Raw genomic sequence first — 27,735 nt, 5'->3', positions numbered from 1 at the left:
GCCTGGTCTTCGTGCAGATGAGTTTACCTATGCTGGCCAGGGTGGAGGATTTAGCGCTATTGCTACAAGAAATAGTGTAACAAACGCAGCTTCAGCCACCACTGAAGAGATAGGGCTCAGTTTAATCATGTAAAGTGTTTAATGTTAGGGGATAAAAAGCAACCTAAATCACCCTGAGCTACTGTCCTGGTACCCTAAAAAGCCACTTGGCACAGTGTACCAAGCTGTCCTAAAAGAGTTGATCTACACATGCTCAATGCGTGCAACTGGGCCAGATATTCACATTTCCCATTGTGGGTTTGGAGTACCTGCCCAGTTGTATTTTTCCCCAGCCTTTTGAACAACATTCATTTGTGTCAAAGTGCTGTTTATTTTAGGAGGATTACGGAAGAGGTGTACAGTCGGATGAAGTTGTTTGCTCAAAATCACATAGTTTGGTCCAGAGGGGAACCTGGGATTAGAATTATTCTATCCTGTTTCAAGGTCAGAAGCATAACCACCAGTTCACATCGCCAAGATCTGGACCGGTTGGCTTGGCGCACAGATCTTTTCTTGACTGTCAGTGGATCTGGTGTTGTTTGCATCCGGAAGGTCCAGGTGACTAGTTGTTATTTTATGTCCGTCAATGAAGTAATATGGACGATGATGATGTCTGAGGGACTCTGCGGCACTTAGAGATATTCTTCAATATAAATAGTCAGATGAGATTCTGATGGATCCAATAGATGAAGGATGGGTCCTCATAATTTCAGGCGGCCTCTGAGATGTCTACCATGTGATGCGGCAGCCCTTGAAGAAGGATGGAGTGGTTCACCATGCAACACTTTCCAGAAACTTCCAGTAGTGTGACTGCTCTAGAGTGTGTGTGTGTGTGTGACTGCTCCAGTGTGTGTGTGTGTGTGTGTGTGTGTGTGTGACTGCTCCAGAGTGTGTGTGTGTTTGTGTGTGACTGCTCAAGTGTGTGTGTGTGTGACTGCTCCAGAGAGTGTGTGTGTGTGTATGTGACTGCTCCAGTGTGTGTGTATGACTGCACCAGTGTGTGTGTATGTGACTGCTCCAGAGTGTGTGTGTGTGTGTGTGTGTGATTGCTCCAGAGTGTGTGTGTGTTTGTGTGTGACTGCTCAAGTATGTGTGTGTGTGACTGCTCCAGAGTGTGTGTGTGACTGCCCCAATGTGTGTGTGTGTGTATATGACTGCTCCAGAGTGTGTGTGACTTCTCCAGTGTGTGTGTGTGTGTATGTGACTGCTCCAGTGTGTATGTGTATGACTGCTCCAGTGTGTGTGTGTGTGTGTGTGTATGTGACTGCTCCAGAGTGTGTGTTTGTGACTGCTCCAGTGTGTGTGTGTGTGACTGCTCCAGTGTGTGTGTGTGTGACTGCTTCAGTGTGTGTGTGACTGCTTCAGTGTGTGTGTGACTGCTCTAGTGGGTGTGTGTATGTGGCTGCACTGGGTGTGTGTGTGGGGCTCTGGGTGTGTGTGTGTGGGGGGCTCTGGGTGTGTGTGGCCATGGGTGTGGCTGCTCTGGGTGGGTGTGACTGGCTCTGGGTGTGTGTGGCTGGCTCTGGCTGTGTGTGGCTGGCTCGGGGTGTGTGTGGCTGGCTCGGGGTGTGTGTGTGTGGCTCTGGGTGTGTGTGTGTGGTAGCAATTGCTGTCTGCTGAGCTCGTCCGTAGGGTACAATAGGTCTCACATTTGTTTTATCTGTTTTCAAAACCAACACATAAATACAAATTTTGTCATTTACAATGCCAATAGCTCTAACTTTTCCAAAGGCGAAACCGTTGCATTGTAAATGATTGTTCTGTATGTAGGCTGTTGCATGCAGCCTACATAGAGAAAATGGCCCTGCTGGGGCGCTCTTCGCTGTGCCTCACCAATCACAACGCTGCCATTGCAGAATTGTGATTGGCTTAGGTGACAGGAGGGAGGCTGCCTGTGGCTGCTTCCTTTTGGGACCCACCACTGCCAAGAGTTGAGGTGGCGCGGGACTCCGGACCCGTTTGGTAAGTTTTTTAAAAATATTTTCATTATAACAGCCATCCCCCCCGCCTCCGTGACCCCTACCCGTGAGTCCCCTACGTTGAGTTGAGTCGAGGGAGAATTTGTATAGCGCTACTTTACCCGTAGGCGTCCAGGCGCTAAAAATGAAAAAGGAAAGCTGTGTGAGGGGAAAGCGGGGAAGCCAGCCAGGCTGTCAGTAAAGTAATTACCAAGGAGAGAGGTGGCAGTACACATTGTTATCAAAATCTGGAAACATGATTTATATATTATTGGCCTACTGACCCTCGAGAAAGCCGACTGTCCGAGCAGTTTTCAGATACTTTAACCAGCATGAACTGTCAGCAACAGATCTCAACGCCTACCCACTGCAAGGGCCACATACTAGATCAGATCTGGACGGCTAATTTGGACATCTCGCCTCCATTGATCACTCCCTGCACTTGGTCAGACCACTATTTTATCTCCTTTTCAGTTGATCTTTCCATCTCCCACCGCCCCCCGCTCCCTGCCAACATCTCAGCCCGCAATTGGAAGAATGCCAATTTAACTGAATTACACTCCCTTCTGGCAGCCTCAGTCCCATTAACTTCCGGAACAGCCTCTCATAAAGTCTCTACTCTTGAGCACTGGTTGACGGCAGCCTCCGACTCTGTCGCTCCTCTAAAAACTATAAAAGCTATACGTCCCCACGACGCCCAGCGATGGTTTACCGACCAGCTAAAACTTGATAAATTGGCCCTTCGCCAAGCCGAACGCCGCTGGCGTCACAAGTACGATCCCTTACTCAAAACCGAATTCACGACTTTACTGAATAAATATAAATCTTCTATATTAGAGGCAAAAACATCTTACTTCTCCCGCAAAATCTTGGAGTCGGCCTCCAAAACCAAAGACATCTTCTCGATCGTCAATGAGCTCTCCCTTCCCGATCGCGTCACCCTCCCCCCTATGCCCACCCAGGCCCTGTGTGACGAGCTCAATGCCTTCTTCCATGATAAAATTTCCTCAATCAAAAACAATATCTCTCCCCCTTCCCTTTCCCATACATTTTCTCTCCCCTCTGAAACCCCCCAGCAATTTAATACTTTCCCTCCCATCTCTATCACCAAATTTCACAGTCTCCTGCACAAAGTTAGTTCCGGGTCCCCTAAAGACTGCTGCCCCCCCCCATATTCTTAAAGAAATCTTTCTGACCTGCCCTGATCCAGCCTTGGCTCTTCTTAATACCTCCCTAGCCACTGGTGTAGTCCCAGATTCATTCAAGCAGGCCGTGGGGCTTCCCATTTTGAAAAAGCCCAACGCAGACCCCCTAGTTTTGAGCAACTATAGACCCATCTCTCTTCTCCCTTTTCTGGGAAAGATCTTAGAGACCTATGTAACTCGGTGTTTGAGCACTTTCATTGAGAATTCATTTTTTTGGGACCCCCAACAGGCTGGTTTCCGCCCCCTCCATTCCACCGAGGCAGTGATCGCGGCAGTCATGGACACTTTAAGAACAGGAGCTGATAACAACACTCCCCAAGCCCTTGTACTGTTGGACCTGTCTGCGGCTTTTGACACGGTCGATCACACCATACTGATCGGCCGTGTCACTAACGTCGGCATCCAGCGCGTAGCCCTTTATTCGGTTCGATCCTTCCTGCACGGCCGCTCCCAGGCAGTCCACCTCTCCACTTTTTCTGCTCCTCTTACCCCCCTCTCTTGTGGTGTCCCTCAGGGTTCGGCTCTATCCCCCCTTCTTTTTAATTTATACATGCAACCCCTTATGGTTTCTCTTCGTCACTCCCCTGCCACCATCTATAATTACGCAGACGATCTGCAGTTGATTTTTTCCCTTGGATACCTCACTTTCTTTCCGCATTAATTTTCAAACTATAATGCTTTACATCTCTGATTGGATGGCTCACAGCCAGCTCAAGTTGAATCCGTCCAAGACGGAACTTGTTCTGGTGGGTGGCCCGACCAATCCTTGGGATGACAATTCCTGGCCCCCTTCTCTTGGCATCCCCCCTCGCCCGGTCGGCTCTGTGAAAAGCCTTGGAGTGGTCATCTCTGACGATCTATCTATGAAATCGCAGATCTTGGCGGTAACATCTTCCTGCTTCTTTCAGCTGCGCAGGATCCGCAAGATCTGTCGATTTCTTACCAGAAAGGCACTCATTTTAGTCATCTTGGCTTTGGCCATCTCCAGGGTCGACTTTGCAAACATCCTATATGTGGGGATTCCTGCCTATCAGCTTCAAAGACTCCAACTAATCCAGAACCAGGCTGCACGCTTGGTGTTCCACCAACCCAAACACCAGCATGTTTCTCCTCTTTTGAGGAGTCTTCACTGGCTTCCAGTGGCAAAACGGTGTTCCTTCAAACTCGGATGCACTATTTTTAAATCTCTCCATAACCGTGCACCCGCTTTCATCTCCTCCAAGCTCAAGCGGTATCTTCCAACCCGCAATCTCCGCTCCTCTGCTGACAATCTTCTGTGCATTCCATCCAACCGTCGCAAGAAACATGGCGGCCTGCGCTTCTCTTCTCTAGGTCCTTCCTTTTGGAATTCTCTCCCCTCTTCCTTTCGCCACTGCCGCTTTTATGAGCTTTTCCGCAAGACTTTAAAAACTTATCTTTTCAAAGCTGCCTTTGAGTAACTATCTGCCCTTGTTTGCTATGTCTGTTATGAGCGCCAAGAAACCGTTTCGGTGTACGTGCGCGGTACAAGCTTTTTAACATAACATAACATAACATATATAGATCACGATTGTCAGGCTGTGAGATCGAATCCGTACAAGTTTTACTCCGCCCTTCATGTTTTCGAGGTGCTGTCAGAGTAATATTAACATCGTTTGTTCGCACCACTTGTCTTAGAATCTTCAAACGTGCGGTGCGAAGCAAACGTAGAAACACATTAATAATAACAAAAAACAATGTCTTTCTGTGAGCACTGGACTGAAGAGCGTTCTGTTTAGGCACTGCTTAACTCCTTGGACGCTCATGACGAGCTCAGCTCGTCATGATGTACACCTCCATACACTCATGACGAGCTGAGCTCGTCATGAACAATGGGGTATCTCAAGTGCCAGCACAGGAGGAAAATAACACTAGCATCGATGGTGTTAATTAATCTTAAGTTTGATTAAAGTGAATCTCAGTTAACTAAAATGGAAACTGCGGTAGTTAGCAACCAATTGCAATCATTAACTATCGATGCAGTCAAGTGTTTTAATTGTATTTCATCATCATCACAAGCTTTATTTCAACACAAAAGTCATAAAAGCAACTTAAAACAAAGTTAACACAGCCATGAAACTACATATAGATTTAAAAAGATACAGTGACAAAGATGCGGCTAGTCATCCTAAAATCAAGTTAAAACTGGATAACAATTCATAACTTTAAAATGCATAGAAACACTTTCAAAATACGTAGGCTGATTGCCAATGTTTAAAAAGAAATAAAGTGCTTGTGCGTGATGGTGTTTACGGCAGTAATATTAATGCTTCACAGATTTGGTTACTGGCTGAACAATTAAAACTAAAACGTTTTCTTTACAAGTGCTGTTCTTCGTATCTGCCACGTTTGGCCCAAATATTTTGCCATACAACAGGATAAGAAAGGTCTAGTGTCCCTTTTAAGAATGCAAAGTGCAACATCGTGATCCTGTGTTTCAAGCTGCCGGCAAAGTGGGCTCTACCATTTTTATCGCGGTAGTTTGTACGCCGGGCAGGCAAACAACATGTGGGCAATGCTTTCCACAGGGGCCTTACAACTGGGACAATCTTTTCCATTGTTGGTGGACCATTATACAGTCACTTCCCCTACTGGGAGAGAGCCGTACCTGAATTTCATATAGAGTATTCTATCTCTCTGTACTTTTATTAAGTCCAGGTAGGGCTCATAGTATCTACTTTGCTTATGTGAGTAGAACTCAGTTGTCAATTTGCCCATGTTAGTTTTGCTAATATCACGTTGGTCCACCCATTCCCAGTACAGGCATATAAGTTTCTACCTCCTTGGGGGTTTCTGGCTGGCCCAGCATCTACTGAGCCGAATTGCTGAAAGCATCTTTTTGGTATCACGTATCTAACCTATTTTCCCCCCAGTGTCAAGCCTTATAAACTCAGTGAGTGCCTCTGCTTATGGGGAAAGCTCAGGGGTCCTCCTGATGCGGGCCCAAAATAATAAAGGGCACGACCTGGCTATGTCACTTATCGACCACCTACCCATGTCCAGTAATAGCAGGGTGAGGGGGATGTATTTTGGTGCGGATACTAAATCTCTTAAGAATTTATGTTCTGCTATGCAGAGCTTATCCAGTTTATCGTATCCCCAAACGTCGGCACCATATAGGGCAGCGCTAACTACCTTTGCATTATATATCCGAAGGGCTGGGGCATGTTGCTCTGCCCAGGGCTTATTGGTGTCTATTACGCGCTTGGTGCGCGTAATGGACACCAATAGGCCATGTGGCTTCAATTATCGTGCCCAGACACGGGCGCGATGAGTGAAAGCACATGGCTCGCAGTGGCGCGCGCGCGCGCACCACTTGCGGGCTTCTTTGTTTTTCAAGCGGAAGTGAAAGCGAATGCTTTCCCTGCCACGTGTTAATTAAAAAGTGATTGGACCCAAACAGGCCTGACGTGTCCCCTCTGGAACCAGGGCGCGCTGTGTAACAAAGCCCCTTTGACATGAGTTAAGAGTTCAGTACTAGATTCAGAAAGGGAACGTGCTGAGAGACGGTCTCCACGAACAAGCATGACAGTTCTGGCCAGAGATCTGTGAGCTGCCGGCGGGGCTCGAGAGGTCTCACTTTTATGCCTTGGTGCACAAGTATTCGTGGAAATCATGGTGCGCAGCATTAGGAGGCCAGACGAGAGCTGTTATAGAAGGGAGGTGGTTAGTGCAAGCTTCCTAACACTGGCCCTCTCCCCCATGAGCGTTTTCATGTTAGGCAGGCTATTGGCCTCTCTGCTGAGTCTAGCAGCATACATTGGTTATGTCAGGTTCGTGAACAACACAACGAAGTGCTTTATACATTTTTTTTGCAGTTTTTTTTATATAGCTCGAACCCGACCCTGTAGGCATTGGAGCGCTTTACATGAGCACCAGTTACATTACACAAGGACACATTCATTTGGTAGGCACAAGAAGATTAAGAGATTTGCTTAGAATCACAGGATGTTTAGCCAACACCAAGACTCGAACCAAATTCCCCAGTTCGAAGGTCAGCAGCTCTGGCCGTTATGCCACATTCTCTTCTCCAAGGGCAGTGGTCGTGTTTGCACTAGATAAAAGCAGGAGGGAGTGTTCTGGCCTCTAGGACTGTAACTCTGACCACGGTGGGGGGAAGAGATAAAATGGACCAAAACACAGCGCAAGTCACCCGCCTTGTTGATCACCTGTAACAAGCCATGATCCGGGAAAGAATTCCCAATATACATTTAAGGATGGCTCAAGCTCAAAATCACTTGATTTCCCACCTCACCTTTAAAAGCCAGAGCACCAATAAATCATAGGCAGGTGATATCTACTCTCGAGCCTAATAATGGTAGCCTTACCTTCCCACAAGAGGCTGCGATCCTTGACACCGGGACGCAAGCCATGCTCACCTGAGGGAGTTCCTGATTCCATTGTCCAAAGAAGAGTAACCTCAGTGCCACTGCAGCTGTCCTCAGAGGACTGAAGCACTCAGACAGTATCTCTCCGACCCTCAGAGAGCTACACAGGTTGCCCCTTCAAGCTCCACCATTTTTAAGCCTTGGGGGAGGGGGCACATTTACAAGTTAAGTGGCAAAGCGTGTCAATAAGCCAAGAAGGCCAAAGACACGCTTCGTCACTTCAGAAATGCAGGGTGCACCATATTTCTAGAATATGGTGCAGCCCTGGTTTCCCCATGCGCTGGTGCGCAATGTAGCTGCCTAGCGCCAACGCAGGATCCTTGCACCATAGTGCAAGGGTACCTGTGATGAGGGAAATATTTTTTATGTGCAGGAAGGTCCCTCTTCTTGCACATAAACAATCTTTAAATGCAGTTTTCTAACTTCTATGTGTGCTGCTTAATGCAGCACACATAAAAGTTGAAAAACAGCATTTAAAAAATATATATATTGTTAATGTGCAGGAAGGGGCACCTTACTACACATAAACAATCATAGGCAATTTGCTGTTTCCATTTGTGCTCACAAGGCAGCACACATGGAAACTTAAAAAACAAGGAGAAATAAAGCATTTCTCTTCTTTTCACCTGTTTAAGACCAGGATTTCCCTGAGAACCGTCTCCTCTATTTCTGATAGCAAAGTATGTGTATTTGTATAAACTGGAAAGCTAATGTTTGGGGACAAAATGGTGGTATTAAATCTATTGGATTCATACATTTCTATGGTTATTCACGTTCAGATCCTGTTGTTGGTCTTGGTATGAGTGTCCTCTTAATGTGGACACTGTTATTTTATTATTTGTTATCACACACATGCTGATACTCCAACTCTCCCCAAACTACCTTTAAAAGCTGCTGCTGCTGCTCCACTCACTGTAAACACTTTATTTTCTATAACCAACATCCACGGTGATGTGTACTGTGTCAACGCTGATGTCCCATAGTGGGCACTGTCTGACTTCTCAACATTCATTTAGGGCCAGGCAAACGCAAGATGTGTCCTGCATTTCGGCCTCGCAGTTACTTGTGGTTAAAACAGCAGGAAATGTAAGCTGAATCCAGTGCCAGCTTCTCTTATGTTGGGTTGGGTTCTGTTGAGTTGTGCGGTAAGTTGAGGTGGTATATTGCGACATTTTGTTACGCTGCTTTAAGCTATGCTATGTTAAGTTGCTTAAACAATACCATGCTTTGTTATGCTATGCGGAGTCATTTGTTATGTTAATGTATTGTGACGTGTCACATTAACCCACGTTATTTAACCCATGTTATTTTAAGTCAGTGTGCTATACTGGGTTGTGGTATGTTATTTTGTTGGGCTTCGTTGAATTATGTTATGATATATATATATATTTTTTTAAGTTTCCAAAACCTTTATTGAGTATTGCACATGACATACATACATAAAACAGTCCAGTGCATAGTATTGTAGAGTCCTTCAGTATCAATCAAGCAAAGGCATTCCATGAACATACTACCAACAATTACCCCATTCCTAACCCCCCTCCCATCCAATACCAAGAAAGAAAAAGTGATTGGACAAAATGCTGCACGGTCCGAAGCTTCACATGTTTATGGACCTGCCACCCCTTCCTCTAAATAGTGGGGCCCCCTTCCCCGTCAAAAAAGGAATATGCATGGCCCACCGCCATTGCCGAGGAGATATCAGCCATGACCCCACTCAGTCTGTGCCTTCACCACATCTCCCTGTGGCCCCATGCTTAATCAGTTCAGATGTCCTCTCCCTCCCAGGGACCTCCTCTGCCCTATCGTCTTCCCCAGTATGCTGTGCATGGAGATAAGATACCAAGGGTCCCCATATGTCTTTGGGGCGGGATTTGAGGGGGGGTTGTTCCCCGTAGACATGTAAGTGCTCCTGCCAAGTAGACATATCTCTTATCCACTCTTTAAATTTGGGGGCTCTCCCTCTCCCCCACCTGTATGCTACCCTTCTTTTTGCTATCAGGAGCCCCATTGCAAGGAATTTCTTGTGTATAGTCTGCACCGTGTGAGTAAGCCCTAATGGGCCCATGAGTGGGGTCGCCGTTATTTGTGCCCCCAACATCTCTGACAGCCCTTCAAACACCTCTGTCCAATACGCCTCCACCCTAGGGCACTGCCATGCCAAGTGCTTGAAGTCTGCTCCTTCCCTGCCGCATCTATCACAATGATCAATCTCCCTTAGGCGGAAGCGATGGAGCTTAGCTGGGGTATGATACAGAGTATGGAGGAATTTGTAATGTATTGACCACAAGTGACTATTGCTGGTAACCTCCTCCGTTTGCAGGCAACTCCACTCCCATTGATCATCGGTCAGTGCACTCTCTAAGTCTTTGTCCCATTCCATCTTTGCGGGGACCTTGACGGGAACATCTCTCACTTGTTTATACAGCAGGGAAATAACGTGTGTGGGTGCTTCAGCCTGCAGTAGCGTGTGTAGTTCTTGAATATGTCAGATTCTGCCGGGAATGCCTGGGTAACCGCTCTAACGTTTTATCGAAGTCGGGTGTATAAAAACATGTCCATGCTAGTGGGAGTGTGATCTCCGAAAAAATGTACGGCAGTACGAAATTGGCCACCTATGTACAAGTCGCCCCAGGTAGTGTACCCTTGCGTGCGTAACAGGTTCCTGCCTAATCCTTCACACATGACCTGTAACAGTGGGTTGCGCAGCAGCGGCTGCCTGGGGGAGTACTTGAGGGAAGTCTCCATCTGGCGTGCCATCCATTTCCAGGCTGTCACGGTGCAATCCACTGTAGATGGGTCTCTACTACGCTCCTTGACTTGTCAAATAAGTGCCCCTCTGGGGGGACCGGAGCCATGTACCCGTCCTCCACCGCCAGATGCGCCATGTATGGAGGCGGATGCAGCCAGTACACGGCAAAGTGTGCTTGTGCACAGTAATAGTACTGCTCAAAATTGGGGACTTCGCATCCACCCTGGTGATAAGGTATCATGAGAGTTGCTAGGTTCAACCGAGCCTGCTTCCCTCACCAGATAAGCCTGAGCAGCTGCATTTTAAGGGTACAGAAGAAGAAGCTGCCAGGATGATATGGTATACTGATGAATAAATAGAGAAATTTAGGCAGGATTGTCATTTTAATGAGTGATATTCTACCCGCCATCGAGAGAGGCATCTTTAACCAGTGGGTGATGTTGTCAGTGATCCTATCGATGGCCCTGCCATAGTTAGTGCGCATGAGCTCGTCCTTGTTTCTGGTTATTTGAATGCCTAAATACTTAAAGTCCTCCGCTTCTCATTGCAGCGGGAAATCTAATTGGTGTTGTTCCGTCTTACCGGTTAGTGGAAATACAGCTAATTTAGCCCAATTGATCTGGACTCCCGAGATTGCGCCGTGATCTCCCTCAGCACTGGGTTGAGGTGTACTTGGGGTTTGTGTATATATAACGTTATGTCATTCGCATAAAGGGATATCAACAGTTGCCTAGCGGGGTATATCAGGGCTCTATGCTGGTGGTGCTGTCTAATCTTTGCCGCTAGGGGCTCAATCGCCAGCGCAAAGAGGACAGGGGATAAAGGGCACCCCTGCCTCGTGCTTGGGAGATAGGGAAGCTATCAGATCTGGTCCCATTCAACAGCACCAAGGCATGCGGATTGAAGTATAGCAGCTTCACCCAGTCAAGAAAGGAAAACGGCATGCCCATATACCGAAGCGTGCCGATAAGGTAGTCCCATTCAAGGGAGTCAAAAGCTTTGGTGGCGTCAAGAAAGAACACCACTGCAGCGCTGTTAGGGTCAATATCTTGTACAACTGACAACAAAGTTCTAAGATTATGGGCGGTGGACCTGTTGGGGACAAAGCCTGCCTGATCAGGCAGGATGAGTTTCTCCATTAGACGGTTAAGGCGCGTCGCGAGTACTTTGGCTAAAATCTTCGTGTGGCAATTGAGGAGCGACAGCGGCCGGTAGTAGTCGCAAGAGACGGGGTCCTTCCCTGGTTTCAACAGGGTAATAATCTGGGCTTCCCTCATAGTCGCAGGCAGTGTCCCCTCCTCCTACGCTTCATAATAAACTGCCTTTAAGATGGGAGCTAAGGTGGTCACAAAGGTCTTCTAAAACTCCACCGGCAATCCATCGGTACCTGGTGCGCGCCCGACTTCATAGTCATTATGGCTTCAGTAATCTCATCTAGCTCTAGGGCGGTATCCAGAAACTTCTGCTGGGTGGTTCCCAGCCATGCCAGAGCTGTGTCTTCGAAATAGCGCTGCAAGTCTAAGGGTGCTCCCCTCTGAGACGAGTAAAGTGTCTTATAAAAGTTCATTAATGTGTACAGTTGCTCCGGCAAGTTCCTGTGTATCAGGCCATCCTCATCCCGTATTTCTACAATGTAGTTTGTAAATCTAGGGGGGTGTGCTGCGCCTGCCAAGGCTTTCCCCGGGCGGTCCCCCTCCCCAAACACCCATGATCTATGGGGTTTCCCTCTGAACTGGCTTTCCCTATCGGCCGCACCTTCAAATTCAGTCATTTTAGCACGAAGAGCGGCCATGGTGTTCCCAGTCTCAGCTCCTTCCGCCAATTTCCTCTCTAGGGATTTGAGATCTCCTTTGAGTTTATGTAGCTGTCTACGGAGGTCCTTCAGGATACCTTCCCCTTTCGAGATGCACCACCCGTGCACAGTCACTTTGAAGGCCTACCACACAGTTGTTAAGCTAGTTACTGAGTTTACGTTACGGTCAAAAAACACTTTAATCTCCTGTTCCAGCTCAGTCCTAAACACCTGGTCCTGGAGATGCTGGGGGTTAAGGCGCTAGTGAAGATAAGGGGAGTGGTCAACAGGGGGCTGCAGTATAACCCTAACAGGTGAATGATCCGAATACGTACGGGCCAAGTGGGATGCTCCCTCTATCCAGTGTGCCATGCCCACCTTTACCAGCACATAGTCAAGCCTCGCCCAGGACCCATGTACCGATGCGAAATGTGTGCCCTCCCTCAGAGCAGGGTGTTTGTATCTCCAAGTGTCTAATAACCGATTGGAGGTTATGATATCCTGCAAGGTGTTTTGTGAGGTAGCGTAATGCATGTGATCAGGGCGGGGCCTGTCTGTCCTAGGGTCTATAACAGTGTTGAAGTCCCCCCCCCATATCACATAAGTGGGCTCTATTATCTGAATCTTGCCCCACACCTCCAGGAGAATGTGTGGCCATAGTAATTCGCAAATAGTATGTCATGAGTGTGGAGCCTGCCCCATAGTATACAATGCCTCTCATTTACATCTGTCTCCACTCCTCCCTGTACAAAGGGTGTCCCCCTCTTAATCAGAATAGCCACCCCTCTAGAGTAGCTCGAGTAGGAGGCAAAACAGCGATGCGTGGCCCAGCTGGCCGCAAACTGGGATTGGCTGTGGGGGCCTAAGTGGGTCTCCTGCAACATGGCCACATTTATATGATGGCTGTCCATATAACTTAGCACTCGTCTCCTCTTCCTCGGGTCATTCAGGCCTCGCACATTCCATGACATTACGTTGAGTCCTTTTACATTTGAAGCTCCTTCAGCCATTGTCCCATCTAGCAGTTACTTCTATCACTTGCCAATCTCGTCCATTATACAGTCTTACAACTAGAATTTACCCGCTACTCCCCCCCCCCCCCCCCTTCCACCCACTCCGGCTTCCCCGACTTGCCAGGCATGTAACACTCCCCCCAACACCCAGATTAGAGTCTAGAACAGTCCTCCTCTCAATGGAGGGAACTCTGGGGGTATGCCCACATACGGGGGACACTAGCGGCCCACGACTCGCCCTCTTACCTCCCTTATTTCACCCACAGGCACCACTGCTCGGGAGAACAGGGTACATTAGTGGGATGGAGGCGAGTGCCCGGGCAGAAAGTCAAAAGTATGGAAAAAACTATTTTAGTAGTTATACATCACCAATTTGGAGAGAGTCACATGACAGCAACTAGACCTGGCCGTCAAACATGTAGGGTCAATGTCCTGACAATCAGTCCAGATTCGAGGTTGGCGATGGAGATCTGGAGCGCCTGCTACCCTCTGTCTTCTGGGATGCTGCTCTATGATGTCTCGTCAGGTAGTCTTCGGCCTGTTGCGGCGTGGTGAAAAAATGTTGCTTCGCTAAGTGTGTACCCCAGAGTTTCGACGGGTAGAGCATCGCATATTGGATATTTTGCGCAAAGAGTTTTTTCTTCACTGTACCATAATTGCGCCTTGCTTCCTGAACTGTCTGGGTGAAGTCTGGGTAAAAAGATAAGGTCCTGTTCTCGTAGCGCATGGTTTTCTTTTCTCGGGCCAGCCGCAATACAGCGTCGCAATGCCAATAATTTAGGAAGCGGACAATCACAGGACGTGGCGGTGTCCCTGGCGGTAGGCGCGCAGCAAGTGAACGGTGGGCCCTCTCACCCGTAAGGTGGGCAGAAAAGGCATCCTTGCCAAACAGTTCAATCACCAAGTTTTCCATGAAGGTCTACATCCGGTCCGTGTTCGTGGAATACGCCAGGCCTATGACACGTACGTGCTTCCAAGTCCTCGTTCTTGTCCACGATTACTTTCAGCAGTTTCTCCGTCTGCAGCACTTGTGCACTTGTCGAAGCAGAGCCATCTTCCAAGTCCAACACTCTAGTCTCCACTTCCTTGAGCCTATGGTCGTGTTGCTCAAGTCTGGTGACCACCGAGTCCATCCTAGTGTTCATATTATCGATCTTGGCATCTATGGACGTGAGGCTTTGCCTCAAGCCCAACAGGATCGTTTTCCAATCTTTATCTTGCTGGTCCGGCGGGCCTGTGGCCGAGCGCTCAGCCGAACCAGAGCGCTGCCCTTTCCAGGGGTCAAACGTAAGCTTGGCCTGTTTAGGCTCGGTGCGCTCCATGTCTGCCGTGTAACAAGGGGCACTGTGCAGGGACAATTCCTCAGTGGCAGCAGCGCAACCAATGGTCTCTCGGTAGTGTCCGTCTCACGCTTGGGGGTGAACCAGATCCCTGCGCCGACTATTCCAGCATGTGTCGGGTGATGCGCCCACCACAATCCAACTTGCTTAGTCCAACCTCGGGAGGAGCCTCTCGTGTGTGGGGCCCACTCGTATCCGCACCTTCCACAGCGTACTCCACGTTCTCTAAGGCAGGGGGGGGCAGGCGTACGGTGGTGGATTGGCGACGCTCTTGTTGAAGTGTCACCCCCAATCTGAGCAGCTATGGCCGAGTATTGCAGCCCAGTCCCAGTAAGGCCTTTGCGTGTCTCTCAGTGGGTGACCCGCAAGATTCTTTCCCCAACGTGCACAGGGCCAAAATGGAGGTTTCCGTTCTCCTCCGCGCCGCCTCACGCTGGGAATGGCGTCCAAGGCCGCATTCACTCTAACTCCACAGCAAGGCCATGCAGTCTCTCGCCCCCTCAGCAGTTTCACGCCTGTGGTGCGCTCGGCTCCTCCGTCACTTACTAGCATAAGTGTCTCCTTGCCGTGGGTCGCAGCGTTGTATGCAGGTCTGTCCGTAGGCACTCCACCAGCTTCTCTGGGTCGGAAAGCACAGCCACAGGGGGCCAGCTGCGCAGCAGCCCGTCCGCCCTTCTCTCCCCCTGGGCCTTGCAGACCCCGGGCTCCCGTAGGGTTCGTTACTCTCTCGGAGCTCCGGCACTCCGCTTCTTCCTCCCGCTCAGATATTCGGCAGCAGAGATCTCTGGCAGACGGCGGCTCTGGGCTGTCAGACTCGCAAAAACAGCGACGGGGACCTTTTCTCTCCGTGCAGGTGCTTAAGAGGTGAATTAATCAATCCAGGATGGGCGTTATGTTGTTTATTCTGCCCGGGCAGGCAGAAGCTTCGCTAGTGCGCAGCCATGTTGGTCGTGCGCCCTCTAGCGCCCCCTATGTTATGATATGCTTTGCTGTGTTCTGCTGTGCTATGCTTGCTAGGAGGAGTTATCATATGTCAAAACTTCAAAATCCTTGTATTACCCTCTCTTATTACACAGTGCTGGGTCAAAACCGAAGTAACCCTTTGCTTCTTAAATTTGTTAACACAAAGCATTTAATATCACTAAGTTTACACATCTCATTTCTTTATTTCTTAGAAACAGAGTTGATGCAACAGCATGCACCCTACTTTTCATAATATTGGCAAACACTAAATCAAGATTTGTTTTATTAACTGTTTAGCTATTCGGTTTTTAATTGAGAAGTTGCACATCCAGTCTAATACTAATGTGATCAATTAGAGACTCCTACACAACCTGTAGTATTATAAATGTACACCATAAAGACGTACACAAAGTCAAGTCTCACATTTAACCTCTTCGGTGCTCATGACAAGACCAGCTCGTCATGTGTCACGGTGGAGCTGTGCTCATGACGAGCTGATCTCGTCATAACGGCGCCACTCCGCCCACGCGCGATTGACCCCCCGCACAGTGTGCGGGCGAATTAATCAGTGGACGGGTCGTGACGAGACTAGTTCGTCATGAGCACAGTTCCACCGCGACTCATGACGAGCTGGTCTTGTCACGAGCACCGCAGCGCCACGCTCACCCCCGCACTCTCCCGCACTGTGGGGGAATTAGACACCAAGAAGTGTTACATAATCCTACAGTTATATACCAGGAAGATTTATACTTTATGTAATCTTATAGTTATGTGAAAGAAACCAATAGTTATTGTAGATTTAAAATTAGTTACTAGTAACGCTTACACAGAGAATAACCTTGTAGATATACAACAGGAATAGTCATTGAGTTGTCATATACACCAGCAAACTATATACAAATTATAAAATTAATACATACACCTGGAAGGCGATGAACCTAGAAGAGAGACATACAAGGTTGTGCTGGTGTTTGACAGGGACATAGCGAGGCAATGAGCATAGATGGGAGATGTACAGTGGTGTGATGCTGCTTGACAGGGAAATAGCGAGGCAATTAACAATTGCTTTATTAACCTTCCTGTTTTCTCAAATTTGCTTGAAAATGCACCATTTGTCCTCTCTTTTTTCAAAGTTTTCTCGGGGGATGAACCCTCTGTAGGTGGTAGTGCATTCCAATAAAAAAATTAAATTGCGCTCACCGCTTTCAAATCTCACCAGCCACCACTGTCTCCAAGATTGCCTTTATCATCTATTAAATTGCACAACCATCACATTTTTTCAGAAACGTGGTTAACCTATTTTGTTCCAGCCTTATAACTGTCTAAGCCAGGCAATCTGATTGATAGTCGACCCCTTTTCCAGAAGTGTCAATAAAGATTATTGTTGTAAACCATATGCCATTCAGCCCAATTCAGAGGAATGTAGGCAACTCCCTCCTTGTCAGTTTGTACATAATAAAAAAACTAGTTTAATGATTTGTATTTTACAATATTTGTTAGTGATGGAAGGAGAAAGTTAAAGAAGGAACAGTTTGAAGAGATTCTATGGAAACACCCGTTTTACCCACAGGTTTTGAACAATGCTGTTGAAGGAGAAAATAAATGTTATGTTTAATAATCCTCAATTACTAACTCGAAATTGTTGAAGTCTAAAGAGATGACTGTAAGACTTTGTTTCATGTACGGAACATACACCGATAAAAGTTGCATCTATCACGTATAAAAAGATCAATCCAACTTCCATTGCTTGTAATGTTAAGAAAGGTAACTTCATTTTAGTTTTGGAACCCGTGTACGCGTTTGGTCACTTCCTTTCCTTATTTAAAAGTCACTAGAAAAAAGTTCACTCAACATAATGTAACATACGCAGTCTTTATTACCAGTTCGTGCAGGTCTGCACAAGGACGAATGTGAGATATTGATTCGACGTTTCACTCATCAGTGGTACCTATTTCGATAGAGCAGCTAATCATATGTAGTAAAGGTTTACATCGTTTTATAATAATTAGAGCTCCCAGTTTTCCAATTAGACTGATTTTTACTGATAAATACAGACAGAATTTTTTTTTTCCTGTCTGTATTTATTTTTAAAGGTGGAAAAATACTGAAAATGGTGCTTCTTGTGAGACTCCATGCTATCTATCATGAGCTCCAGGCAAAAGCTGAGCAGATAGACAGCATGGAGATTTACAAAACAGGATGAAGTTTCCTTAAATACAGGCATAAGTTAATGTATATTTGCAGTATAAATCTAATATGTACCTGTGTGTGCAGTGTTTTGTTATAAGTAGCTGCCTAATTTGCTAAAACGCAACAAGCATCCACATATGAGTGTCATCTAAGTGTTAAATAAACGTGGAATATAGTATTTTATGAGTCCATTTTTTTTTCTAAATGCAAAACAAAAATGGATAAATACCAATAAGACGGGCAAAAATTAAATACAGAGGAACATGTTAAAAAAAAATACCATAAAACCGGTAGCCTTAATAACAATGTTATTTTTGCCCATCTAAACAAGGGATGTCCAGTTTAGGTCATAGAGGGTGATATTGTCAGGATAATCATCAATCACATAAATCAGCTCCATTTAGATTTATAATTACCTAAATGATTTTATTTGGCTATCCGCAAAATTGGACATGGATCTGAATATTTAGGATCTACCCCAGCGTTTCCCACTTTCTGTGGGTCGCCATCAGATTTGTGGTTGATCACAAAAGAGCAAAAAAATAAAGATGCCTTTACATTTTGTGTTCATCTTGTCATATTTGCTGTGCTTCGAAGATGGAGGTCAAATGTCAGGCTGCGTCTTCTGCCAAATTATTCTTTTAACGTGGGAATTGGTATTTACTTGTCATTTTCTCACTGGAAACTGAGAGGTTTTAAAGTGAACTATGTGACAATGTTGCTGGGCTACAGGAAGTCTGAAAGGAAATGCTGTAGGATCTTTTTTGTATCATACAACACTTTTAAATATCTTTAAATGAACTGTATCCACATTTCAGAATATATCAGCAGTTCCGAAAACAATTATTTTTTGTAATTTCGAAGTGACTCTAGCAAAGATTTTAATAGGATCAAAACAAATTAAGAAACTTTTTCTTGGCCATGATAAATATACACAGAGACCTGACTTCCCCACATTATTTGTCTGCTATATTGTTTTATGAGTAAAACTGTATGTCTGTGTAATTTTAGAGGGCATTCAATGGAAAATGTTCTGTATGTAAATAACTGTATGCTTCCGCACATTGCTATAGTAATAGATTTGCAAGTGTGATCCAAAATGCACCATCAGGTACATACTACAACACTGCCACCCTCCTGTTGAATACATTTGCTACACTTGTGTGAAGCTATGATGTTTCACAATTCCTAAGACTTCCGTGATGTAACATGGATGACTCCCACTCTGAAAATTGTTCCACGACTTCTAGTGTAAAGGTGCAGAACTATGTCCTAAGTCCAGTTTTAAAAGTAACCCCTGCAAATATTCTCACGAAAGATTATGGAGAGTCTTCCAGTATTCTTTGCTGCTGTTTTTTTGTTTCACTTTGCACAGCCATTTTAATAGACAAAGTGTTTACTATACGTGATTATACACCTCAATCCCACTTGTGTATGACTGTCGCACATAAATTGAGAAATATGGGTGTGGCCTAAATGACAGAGCTGCCGACTTTGTATCTGGGGAACTAGGTTCGAGTCCCAGCATTGGCTCTGGGCATGTTCTATAGAATTATAACAAATCTCAAAAAACATACTTTCTGGTTCAAGATCTTGCGTGTAAATCCGTTCAGCCGGCTGGAAGTGTCTAATTTTCCTATAGTAAAATATGGGGAAAGTTTTTGGGACCACCCCTTTTTCTCTGCTCCAGTTTGATGGATCACCCCAAAACATTTCATGAAAGAGCTGAGGCAGATAACTTTTTTTGGGAAGCTTCATCCGTGCCAACTTTCTTAGCAAACCTAACTTTTCTTTTCCTACTTAAATGTGGTCCTAACTTTAATTACCCAGTGGCAACTCCCACTAGTCAATATTGATAAGTCCAACATGAACCACTAGGCCTTCATGTGAGGCCTTACCTCATACTCTGCTGCAGAAGGAGGTTTTCACATTTGCTAAAATCACTGGTATCACCTCCAAGATTTTTCAGAAGCCTTGTGATTTATTGAACAAATGCCACAGGCCAGCGCCCGACTCTGAAAAGTGTTCCAGCTCCTGTGCACTTCACAATCTGACTCTTATGGGCAGATCAATATCTTGGCCACAATCCGATGAAGACATGTCGAAGGGCATGGTCAAGGTGTAGAAAATAGAAACCTTCTTAGGGGTCTCACTGATACTTGGTCCTTTTAAACAAACAAAGAAGAAATTGGCACAGAAGCTGTAATATAAAAAGAATGCATTTATTCACCTCAGATGAGGGGGACTACGTCACACAGAAGCCTTAGCAACTGAATGAGGCCGTCTAAGGAGTACAGAAAACTGGGGCCTTATATATACTTAGGGTTACATAGTCAGCATAAGACCAAGGGGCAGTCCTGGCTCATGTAAGCATGCAAAATGACTAATATGGGCATACAAGATCTGCTTGCTCAACAAAGTGGGAGGAGCTAACAGTTGCTAGTTCTGGTGAACACATCCTAACATTAACAGACTAGAAACAGCTGCAAGGACAGCTGCAAGCTTGCAACCATGATAAATGAAACAAATACATTGTGTCAAACCTGTATAAAAGGAAGAGCCAAAGCAGTTGCCAGCAGAACACCTCCCTGAGACATCCCGGTGTCTGCAGTTAATGTGGTCTCCTCTTAACAGTAATAAACCTTTTTCTTGCCTTCCAGTTTCCAGCGCCTGCCTCATTATTTTGTTAGAGAATCCAAAGTGAATTAAAGGTGACCCTGCGCCGGGCAGCTTTGGGTGTCTTAGGAGACTCGCTGCTTTTCACACTAGCCTCCGCCCCCATTTTGACAGTAAGAAACCTAAAACAGGCTTCACTTCTGTCAACACTATCAACCCCTATTTGTAACAAAGTTATAGGAGGTAGATAGCACATTTGAGAGAACTAAAAAAACATGAATACCCAAACCCCAATCCTTTTAGCAAATGTACAAATGAAACATGAGGGCGAATGAATTTAAACAAAATTTCATTGCCTCAGCTTTTACAGTAATAATCAGACTAAAAGCATTAGTGCTGTATATAAATATGGCAAAACATATCTGTTAATCAAAGTTCACATACAACATTATATAGTTTTCTATCATATGAGTACATAAAGTGCTTGCTTTTGCCAAAAAAAAGTAAAACTTCTCCTTCTCTCCCCGGACATCTTTCAAAAAGTTTCAGAGGTCAAAATGTCAAAGCAGACCTTCTCTGGGAACCCAGAAATTTTGCCCAATTTCGACTTTTGTATTTCAGGCACTTAAAAATGAATATCCTATAATTTGTTTGCATAATAGGAATTCTCAGAAAGCCCAGGAGTGAGAAATCAGAAATACATCATATATACCCTTATAAAAATGAGTTTATTACGCCTTCGCAGAGTGATATTTCATATGCAAATTACCTCATTATGTGGTACAACACAACTTAAATTGTAATGCTAGAAGGTCACAGTATGAGTATTAAGCTTTATAAATATTAAAAAATTAATTTAAAAGCACTTATTTTTTAATAATTTATTTTTCCATAATAATACATTTTGTTTTTAATAAAACCAATCATTTTGATAATTCCACATAGGAAAAGCAAGCTTCATTCCTTGCCTGTCATATTTAGCCGCATTCATTCATAAGCCTAAGCACAGAAGCCTAACTTGAAACAGGAAAAGGTTTGCGCCACTTTTTAAAAGGACAATCTTTATTTATTTTCAGAACCAAGAATGTGCTTATGTAAAAAGGCCCTAAGAAAGGAAATCCCTACTTTAAATGTTTTCCTATTATCCAAAATAATTAACCTAATTTTTGTAACTTTTTAAAACAGCAGTCTGAAATGCAGGATTTTACCCCGTGTTTAACTGACAAAATCCTGGCTGAGTCAATATTCCTGTCTTTCCGTGGCCTACAATCAAAACAACAGCTGCTGCTAATCGGCAGTTAAAACACAGCTGTTGGAAAGCTTTTTTTAGTGTTGAAATGGAAGCACAGTGACAGTCTATTGAAAACTGAGGCATTTCTAGGTCTAAAATGTGTGTGTAGTTCAGCAACATCCAATTTACTCGGAGGTTGTGTTTGCCTGTTTATATCTAACACAATGTATCTAAGGAAAATGTTGTAACATTTTATAATTGTTTATGTATTGCAAAACACACAATTTCGTTTTTGTGGCCTATTTTATTCCTATTCAATGTGAATTCTAATTCTAATCTTTCTGCCCTCTTTGCCACTCTTTTTTTTTTCCTTGTTTTCATCTTTTAAGCATTGTGGCCGTTTGTACAGGTGCATATTTGCTTACTCTATACATTTAATAGTAACATGTTGCCATTTAGCTAATCATATGGTTCATTTCTGGATTTTTATTTAATTTTTATTTAATATTAAATAAATGACATTTAGCATAACAGACTGATGACAGCAAGAAAACATAAACAAACACAATGAGCTCACTCATTCCAGACATATGCAGAAGGGGGGGGGGGGTCAAACATTTAAAACACACAATACAGCGCGCTTAATGCTGGCCATTATTTCACAAATAGCGCAATCGCTTTTTACTTACAGAAGTATCACTAATGTGAAACCACGAACCACATAGACATTTAAACACATGATCAACCCACAGTTCAACACTTAGGACAGAAACAAAGGACAGCCCACAGACTGTACTTAAACTAAGCCATTTGTAAATACTAGTTGTAAGCACCGTTCCCTCTAGGGCGCGCGCACCTCCCCTTACGTCAGCGCGTACCGCCTCGCGTGGATCGCGCACACAGGACGTCGCACGCGAGAGTCACGCCACCGGGCGCTTTAAAGAAGCGGGCGGCGCGAACATGAGGCATGAGTCATGAGGAGTGCAGGTAAGGAGGCGGGGCTGGTGTGGCTTGTGGCTATGTGGGAGCGCGGGGCAGACTGTGGCCTTTTGTTTAAGTATTGCTGTTAATCGGAGCCCATGAAGGGGCTTTGATTAACAGCAATACTTAAACAAAAGGCCACAGTGGGCAGTCAGGGGGGTGGGGCCGCAGGGGGCACAGCAGCTGGGGAAACGAGCGGAACAGAAGGCAAAAGGGGCACAAAAACAAGGAAAAAAACGAGTGGCACAGAGGGCAGAAAGGCACAAAAAAACGAGTGGAACAGAGGGCGGAAGGGCACAAAAAATGAGGGTAAAACGAGTGGAACAGAGGGCAGAAAGGCACAAAAAACGAGTGGAACAGAGGGCAGAAGGGCACAAAAAACTAGGGGAAAACGAGTAGAACAGAGGGCAGAAAGGCACAACAAATGAGTGGAACAGAGGGCAGAAGGGCACAAAAAACGACGGGAAAACGAGGGGAACAGAGGGCAGAAAGGAACAAAAAACGAGGGAAAAACGAGTAGAACAGACGGCAGAAAGGCACAAAATACGAGTGGAACAGAGAGCAGAAGGGCACAAAAAATGAGGGAAAAACGAGTGGAACAGAAGGCAAAAGGGCCCAAAAACGAGTGGCACAGAGGGCAGAAAGCCACAATAAACGAGTGGAACAGAGGGCCGAAAGGCACAAAAAATGAGTGGAACAGAGGGCAGAAAGGCACACAAAACGAGAGAAAAACGAGTGGAACAGAAGGCAAAAGGGCCCAAAAACGAGTGGCACAGAGGGCAGACCGGCCCAACAAACTAATAGCACAGAGGCAAAATACAGAATACAGAAATATTGGGGCAGCTAAGAAACGAAGGCAGAACGGGCAGAGAGGCACGGGGGCAGCGAGGGGAACAGAAGGGAAAACTGGGCAGAGACATGGGTAGCGAGGGGTACAGAAGGAAAGACCGGGCAGAGAGAGCACAGGGACAGCAAGGGGAACAGAGGGAAGAAAAAGGGGCACGGGCCACGTACAGGCAGCGGGGAAGACAGACAACAGCAGTCAGAGACACAACAATGAAAATACAGGCAATACAATAAATTTGCAAACTGCCCTAAAGACCCTTATTGTGGCTCTGTATGTGTGAAAATGCACCATCTTTTCACTTTTTAAAGTAAACATTTTGAGTGCTGTTTGGTGCCGCAGACATGCGCAGTTTGGTTCCTGGCGCACATAGCCATGGTTGCAGTGCACAGAGACCCTCCAATGTCGCACAGAGGAAAAAAATTAGAGGGAACATTGGTTGTAAGTCATATTTACAAGAAGCGCTTCTCAATAGTATTCCAAAAGACTGCAAAAACAGCCCAACAGACTGTTTTATTTTCATGAAGCCAAAATACACTCAATTCACTAGCTTTGGCTGGCAGAACACCAAAATATCGCTCTGCATATCTCCATTTATAAAAGTGCGCAGAAAAGGATCCTTGTTTGTATTATTGTCATATTTTAATTCCCTGGGGCTACAGAATCACCAAGGAAGAAATATGTTTTTATACCTAAACCTATCTAGGTATTCCCTCTAGGGGAACCGGCTAATTTAATTCACATCTCACTATGGTACCTCCAAAAAGCAACACATTCTTCGATGTGTGCTTGAAACAGGCATGCAAAAAATATTGGAACATATGCAAATATTATAAGCAAAGTAGCACTTAAGGTACTCTTGTACTGTGTTCCGTTCAAATCAATTCAAAACAGAGAAAATTCTCCTCATTACCTGCCTACACAAATTGCAATTTATACATTACATGCATACAAATACAAATATTGGCCAATCATACAGATCAAAAGCCACATTAAGCGTTACTAAACTACCTTACCTATCCAAGGCATCAAACCAACAGCAAGTGTTGCATCAAAACAACCCTTACCAATCACTTGGTGTCCAAATTCTAACTGCCAAGTTCTGAATGACCTAACGGCCGTTTTTAGAATACTCATGCCAGAAAATGTTCTCAGTCAGGAGTGGTAAACATCATGTGGAGAATCAGGAAGATCAGAAATATACTGGGCTGCAGAGACAGAGAATCTCCAGAATCTCCGTGCACAGAGTACCTCCTTAGTAGAGTCCTGTTCTGTCCTCCAACAGTAGATTTATGTCTCCTGACAGGATCACACCCTTAGATAGCCACTTCTCTGATGAGGTCCACTTTGGAGCGCCATTTGTAGAAAATAGAAACCTTCTCAGGGGTTTCACTGATTCTTGGTCATTTTAAAACAACAAAGAAGAAATTGGCACAGAAGCTGTAATATAAAAAGAATGCATTTATTCACCTCAGATGAGGGAGACTACGTCACACAGAAGCCTTAGCAACTGAATGAGGCAGTCTAAGGAGTACAGAAAACTGGGGCCTTTTATATATGCTTAGGGTTACATAGTCGTACAAAAGTGGGTGGTGATGGAAGGAGCATCTGATCCAATCAAACACTCACACCCAGTCAACAGATCTGGGTTTAATCCATCACCGTTCTTTAGCCCACTCTGCCACCCCAGTTCAGACATGGCCATATGCAGATCAGTCTGACCCTGTGCCTCATGGGAACAGTCCAGCCCAGCCCGAACTGCCAAGCCATGCCTTCCCTGGACCGGAAATAAGCTACCAGTTTCTGGCATTACAGCCGTCTTGAGCCAGGCTTGCTTGAATCCAGTGGCAAAGTGAGCAAGGGACTCACGTCTGAGCATACCCTGCCAACTTATGGCGAACAAAGCGGTACAAAGGGGGTGGTGATGGACGGAGCATCTGAACCAATCAAACACTCACACCTAGTCAACAGATCTGGGTTTAATCCATCACCGTTCTTTAGCCCACTCTGCCACCCCAGTTCAGACAGGGCTATATGCAAATCAGTCTGACCCTGACTAGAAACAGCTGCAATGACAGCTGCAAGCTAAACTGAGCATGTGCGAAGGTGGAAGATGCTAAATATAGTTTGTTTCTAGGCAGATTACAAGAGCAGTCAACACTGAGGGAGGAAAGAGCACATGGCGAGCAGGTGGCAGCACATGGCAAACAAGATGGCTGCCAGAAATACAAAATGGCTTTCAGCTCATGCTAACAAATCCATGCAATATTTAACAAAGGTTGTGACATTTACTAGCAGTGGATGTTAGAGAGGCACGCAAAACAATTGTAAAGAGTATGTTATGTTGGTAGTTCAAATGATTTTGAAAGTGTGTCTATGATTACATTAAAATATTGCCCCACCTCATGTCCGTTAAAGCTAGTTGGGTTGCAGGAGATTTTTGTTTAAAAATTGGGGTCATGGTTCTAAAAAAATTGGGAAGCACTGCACTTGTGTGCTGTTGTCCACAATTAACAAGCATTGACAAGCCAATACATTTTGCGTATGTGAGATCTATTGGCTTTGTAATTTATTTTTAGAAATGCTGCACAGCAGAGCGGGCTGCTATACAACATGGCTTGAAAAAAAACGCGATATGATGCAGCTAGTGATCACGACGTCATAGCACCTTTTTTCCTTCAAGCCATGTTGCACAGCACCCTGTGTTACTGTGCAATTGGTCTAAAAATTATAAGTCAAAAAGCTAATTGACTTTTCAAAATGTTTTTGCCGGGGGGGGGGGGAGGGTGGAGGAGTCAACAACACAGTGGACATAGGGAGGAGGACGGGAAGTGCAAGCAACACAAGGGTGGTATATTACTACGGTGCGACATATTCAAGCCTGTCGAATTGTGGTAAATATTTGATTTACCGTCCTAATTTCTATGCAGGTAAGTACTTAATCAATAATAACTCAATCGGAAAGAAAGAGGCAGAGTCCGTGGTGTTAGAGTTCTTAGGGGTTTTATTCCTTAAAAAGGAATGGTTCTTGAACCGGATATCATGTTCCTACCACCACTGGGGTGTAGGAAGGGATAGAGCAATATTTTATTGACAATACATAGCTTATATACTTAAGTCACATTATAGAAACCAATACAGTAGGCGTAACAGCTGAGAGAAACAAGATAAAACACACACGTGGTAGTGATACGTAATTAGAAGGCGTGAACTAGGCGTGAACATAGAGGTGTGTGCTAGAAACGTCACAGGTAGGTGTCACAAGTGGGTGGCAACAAAGCAGAATCTTGTAATGTCAGCAGAAATCTGAGGCCTGGATGCGCGCGCAGCTGCATGACGTGTGATTGACGTGAAACCGGAGGGTGCAGGGGACTTGACATTTACACTGGCGGAAAGAGACAGAAGTCTGGCATGTCAGATCAACTCGTACCTCTATCATATCTGATATCTGATGTTTGGGAACCATATTATCTAAACGGAAAAGGTCTCTGGGGCAGAAGCTATTCTATACTGACTGTGAGTGCGTGTATAAGCGCCTAAGTGTCTGCATGAGAATGCGAGGGGCATGGGCCTAACCATGGTAACGAAGGCTATGAATTACTTGCACGGAGACAGTGAGGCCGGGCCCTTTGCTCTGCAGCTGGGGGAATGTTTACTTAAACTAGTAGGCAGGAATGCATTTTCGAGGAGCGGAACAGATAATTCGAAGGTTGAATACAGTCTTGGCAGGCAGCAGGCTGAGCTAAGCGCCGTGAGCCGCACAGGGAACAAGGCAGAGGTCACGGATACAGAGGCAGCCTGGGCTGAGGCTTTCAGAGTCAGAAGGCAGGAAAAAGGCTCGATGGCAGAATTCAGGGCCTACTTTGCCAGAGCTGAAAAACATGTAAAGTACACCACGAAAAGACGTTGGCATGGCATACTTAGAAACGGAATATTCAACCCATTCAGGGTGGGTCTGAAAGAGGACATGTTAACGTTGGACGCAAATGTATTTGCGTCTTCATAGCTGGCACAGGAGGGAAGTTACATGCACTTTAAGCTGGTACATGGAGACGTTGGGGTACACGTTAGGGAACATTACTTGACCATAAAATTTATATTTCCTCATTCCCTCCTTGTTCCCTACGGACCCTTCATGATATATCGATCCTCATGAATCGATCAGTCTGTTCTTGTAACATCATTTGCTCTTCTTTCTTCCTTTCACGTTTTGAGAGAAAACTGGAATGTTCAATACACGATGTGGCACACAGTCCACATATCGCTGGCCCACACTGTAGGCACAGACAGCAACTGAATACTATGACAAGAGCAATGCCTAGGAAGGATAGGATCTTCCATCCCCAAGCGGTCAACGTTGTCCAGAACCAACCGGACCAAGTCCAGGTGCCTGGATTCTGATGTA

This window comes from Lissotriton vulgaris, chromosome 1_1 (genome assembly GCF_964263255.1).
Source record: "Lissotriton vulgaris chromosome 1_1, aLisVul1.2, whole genome shotgun sequence".
Taxonomy (NCBI): Eukaryota; Metazoa; Chordata; class Amphibia; order Caudata; family Salamandridae; genus Lissotriton; species Lissotriton vulgaris.
The sequence above is the reverse complement of the archived record's forward strand: the minus strand, read 5'-3'. Positions refer to the sequence as shown.